We start from the raw sequence: 5000 nt of genomic DNA on the forward strand, positions 1-5000 counted from the left end.
GTCGTTTTTTTCATCGTCCTCACCATTTCGTTTCAGCTTTTTTTTCCATTTCCTTAACTCATTTCCTGTCATAATCCTTTCTCTTTTCTTTCTATTTTTACTGTTTTTTCGTAATGGTCATTTCTTCGCATTTTGTTAACCTCGTTTAGCCCTGCTCATCCTCCCTGGAGAACAATGGGTATAATCTGGGGCTTGAGCTGTGTACATTATCTTGCAGAGATCAATAGTCCAGAAATTCTTTTTAAAAAACAAACCTTATTCTCGGGCTGTTCTCGCCGGACCGGAAGTGGTAGTTTGTAACCAGGATTTTTTTTTCTTTTTTTCTTTTTTTTTTCAAAATACAGAGAATTTTGCTTTTTTTTTTGTTTTATTTTATCCATATCATTAATTGCATTGACTACATTTGAGCTTTTGAAGTTTTGCCCGAAAATTATTCGGATAGCGATTTAATTTTCCAGATACTATTCTTTGATTATTGTCTCTCCACATCTTCAATATCCCTTTTCTATTAAAATAATTTTATCTAATTGGTGATCATCGTAATTCTTCAACTCTGATATGTTTGTATTAAGTACTTCGTATCTTTTCGTTATCACTCTCCTTTTTGCCCCCCCCCCCTTCCCCCTCCCCCATTCTTATGTCTAGTCTTACTCGTTTTAGCTTTGTCCTCTATTCTTGTATCTTTATTTTTTTCTCCGTTCCTGTCTTTTTTCTTTCTTCCTTTCAACTCCCCTGAACTAATAAGCGTTGCTCCATTCCTTCAACTCTTCCTGCATTTTGTGTTTCATTCTAGAAGGACACTCCAAAATAAAACCATTGTTCTCTAGTCTTGGGTAGTGCCATAACCTCTGTACCATGGCCTTCCACTGCCTTGGGTTAGAGTTCTCTTGCTTGAGGATACACTCGAACACACTACTCTATCTTAATTCTCTTCCTCTTATTTTGTTAAAGTTTTTATAGTTTATATAGGAAATATTTTATTTAATGTTACTGTTCTTAAAAATTTTTTACTTTTCCTTATTTTCTTTCCTCACTGGGCTATTTTCCCCGATGGAGTCCCTGGGCTTATAGCATACTGCTTTTCCAACTATGGTTGTAGCTTAGCAAGTAGTAGTAATAATAATAATAATAATAATAATAATAATAATAATAATAATAATATTCAACTTGTACCCTTTTCTTCTCATTTCTTAACTTTTTGGGAAACTTAGCGATGGCTGCCCTTATCTCCATAACCTCATTTCTGTTTCCTCTGGAATGTGTAACCAATCCCGTCTTTTCTCCTTTCCTCTGTTTTCCTTATTTTATCAAAGCTGCGTTCAGCACCGGTGGAATCATTACTGGAAGCGTTATTCTCACTGCTGGTTCCGCTGCGACAGACCTCTAGCTACCTTCCAGCAAGGAACCAATATCCTCTTCCTGTAGGAATCTGTTCCTATTGCCTGGATGCTATCATTCAGGAAACATACTATTAACTATTGCAGGATTAAGGATAGCGCCAGCTACGAGTAAAACCCGATCATTTTCGGTTAGATGCTCTTACCGTTTTGCAATTTCTTATGCAAATGGGTTTCCTACTGGAATCAAGATATTCAAATATGACTGCATGTCTTATTCAAGGGAACTGGGGAGATTCGCTTATTTGATTAAGCTACTGGTGGAGTCGGGAGAACTAAGCTTGATATACCGATGCAAGAATGGATATATGCAATTACGAAAGTAAGTCTTTGAGCAGGTGGATATATATATATATATATATATATATATATATATATATGTATATATATATATATATATACATATATATATATATATATATATATATATATATATATATATTTGCTTGAACTGTATATACTTATCCATTTGGATTTCTCGTGTTAGCAACCTGTACTTGCACATATGATTAAATGATTACTACATGATTGAACTATTTGCTAGATGTTGATGCAGGAGCTAACCCATGCAATTCGATGGAGGTCTTAGTGCAGGAAGCGCAATATATATTCGTGATATAATGTTTTATATCAGGAGTCTTTTAGATACTTAAAAGTTTGCAAAAGAGGCTGAAAGATGGCATTATGAAAGACTTTGTTTTCAAATGGTTGGCGTGATGAACTGTCGCTGTAAGTATATATATATATATATATATATATATATATATATATATATATATATATATAATAGCTGTATATATATATATATATATATATATATATATATATATATATATATATGTGTGTGTGTGTGTGTGTGTGTGGGTGTATATTGTGTATATATGTGTATATATGTATATACTGTATATGTATGTATGTATATGTATATATATGTATGTATATATATATATATATGTATGTATATATGTGTATGCATATGTATGTATATGTATTTATATGTATATATATGTATATATATGTATGTATATATATATATATATGTATATATATATATATATATATATATATATATATATATGTATATATATAATAGATATAAAACCATACGTTGTTTTGTCTTGTTAGCTAAAAATATCCTTTTGCCTGAATAGAATATATTTCGCTTATTGTGCGACTGAAATAATTAGAAAATAACACTAGATCGGTTGTCGTAGTTGTCACCCAAATGGTCAATATATGGTAAAAACCTATGTTAAATTTAATAACTCTGCTGCAGGAAATAGATGGTAAATATGAGATTTTATATTCTGTTGTGAAAATCACACATTAAATTTGGTGTAGTTCTCCCCTTGCCTTCAGATTCTATAATTTTTCCAGATATTTTAAAGTCAGTTGAAAATTGGTGTTGCACATTCTACTAGAGAAAATCTCTCTCTCTCTCTCTCTCTCTCTCTCTCTCTCTCTCTCTCTCTCTCTCTCTCTCTCTCCAGTATCTATTAATATAAGAGTTAACATCTCTCCCCTTACCTAGGTGTAGTGCAATGAATATGTTCCCAGCTTGAGTTCAGCCGAAGAGATTTATCCCCCGAAAAAGTTTTACGAGCAACAGAAAAATCATTTCATGGGATTATTCTCCGCTCTAATCGCAGTACCACTGCGGATCTTAAAAGTCTGTAGCAATAAAAGTTAGAACCGCATAAAAGTTAATAGTATAATGGGTCTAATCATCCCTGAAGGTGAGCAGACGTAATTAAATCCATTTTCAGGAGCTATAAGACATAGAGAATCTCCAATTATACCGAGTTCAGTAGCATTTCGTTCATTTTACGGCGATCATTACTTGGGCTTTATCTCCGATGGCTCGTCCTTCATCTTACCTGCACTATTAAAAAGCCGTAATATTGATCCGAAATTCTCCGTAAAAATATACTGTTCTCAACCGTATTTTAATAAAATACAGGCGACTGTAATTTTTACTACACTTTTTTTTTATTATTTTTTACGGGTTGGTGACCGTAATATCACTCCTTAGCGTCGATATATATGTTTTTACAAAGGTAAATGCCTGGCAACATTTATTCCATGATTTTTATAGTTTTTTTTTTACTGCAAATTTTTAAGTGTTTCATCATGTCTTTCATCCTTTCTTCTTTGTTTTTTTTTTTTTTTACCTCCTCCTTCTCCCTTATTCTTATCATAAATCCTATCTCAAGTCTGGAGTTTCACTGTTATTGTTCATAATAATTTAGTTAAGAATTTTAACCGAAATATATCTGGCCATTTCGGAGACGGTTTCGAAATTTGCAAACCAATATGGGCATGATGCATTTGCTAGATTTTAAAGCCATTGATATTTTCCTTCATAACAGAGAACAAAATTAATTCTTTTATTATTTTTCTATTATAGCTCGAGCTGAATTTTAGTAATCGGGAGTCAAGGTATTTATTGATTACAATAGCTTATAATGTTTAAAGGTGAAATTATTCAATTCTGCTTAGCCATGGAGAAATATCCAAAGTTAAATAAAGTATGATTGCTGAATATTATTTAGCTGTTTCTACGACAGTAAAATATTAATCTCCAGTATCTATAATGTAACAGGTAACATCTCTCACCTAATTTACATGTAGTGCAATGAAGATGTTCCCAGCTTGAGTTCAGCCGAAGAGATTTATCCCCCGAAAAAGTTTTACGAGCAACAGAAAATTCATTTCATGGGATAATTCTCCGCTCTAATCGCAGTACCACTGCGGATCTTAAAAGTATGTAGCAATAAAAGTTAGAACCGCATAAAAGTTAATAGTATAATGGGTCTAATCATCCCTGAAGGTGAGCAGACGTAATTAAATCCATTTTCAGGAGCTATAAGACATAGAGAATCTCCAATTATACCGAGTTCAGTAGCATTTCGTTCATTTTACGGCGATCATTACTTGGGCTTTATCTCCGATGGTTTGTCCTTCATCTTACCTGCACTATTAAAAAACCGTAATATTGATCTGAAATTCTCCGTAAAAATATACTGTTCTTAACCGTATTTCAGTAAAATACAGGCGACTGTAATTTATATCACACTTTTTTTTATTATATTTTACGGGTTGGTGACCGTAATATCACTCCTTTACGTCGATATATATGTTTTTACAAAGTTAAATGCCTGGCAACATTTATTCCATGATTTTTACCGCTTTTTTACTGCATATTTTCAAGTGCATGCTTCATTATGTCTTTCATCCTTTCTTCTTGTTTTTTTTTTTTTACCTCCCCCTTCTCAACTATTCTTATCATAAATCCTATCTCAAGTCTGGAGTTTCACTGTTATTGCTCATGATAATTTAGTTCAGAATTTTAACCGAAATATATCCGGCCATTTCGAATTCGGTTTCGAAATTTGCAAAGCAATATGGGTATGATGCATTTGCAAGATTTTAAAGCCATTAATATTTTCCTTCATAACAGAGAAGAAAAAAATTAGCCCTTCTATTTTTTCCATTATAACTCGATCTGGATTTCAGTAAACAGGAGTCAAGATATTTATAGATGCCAATAGTTTATAATGTTTGAAGGTAAAATAATTCAGTTCCTCTTAAACCTGGAGAAAT

This window comes from Palaemon carinicauda, chromosome 28, assembly GCF_036898095.1.
Source record: "Palaemon carinicauda isolate YSFRI2023 chromosome 28, ASM3689809v2, whole genome shotgun sequence".
In the NCBI taxonomy this organism is placed as follows: domain Eukaryota; kingdom Metazoa; phylum Arthropoda; class Malacostraca; order Decapoda; family Palaemonidae; genus Palaemon; species Palaemon carinicauda.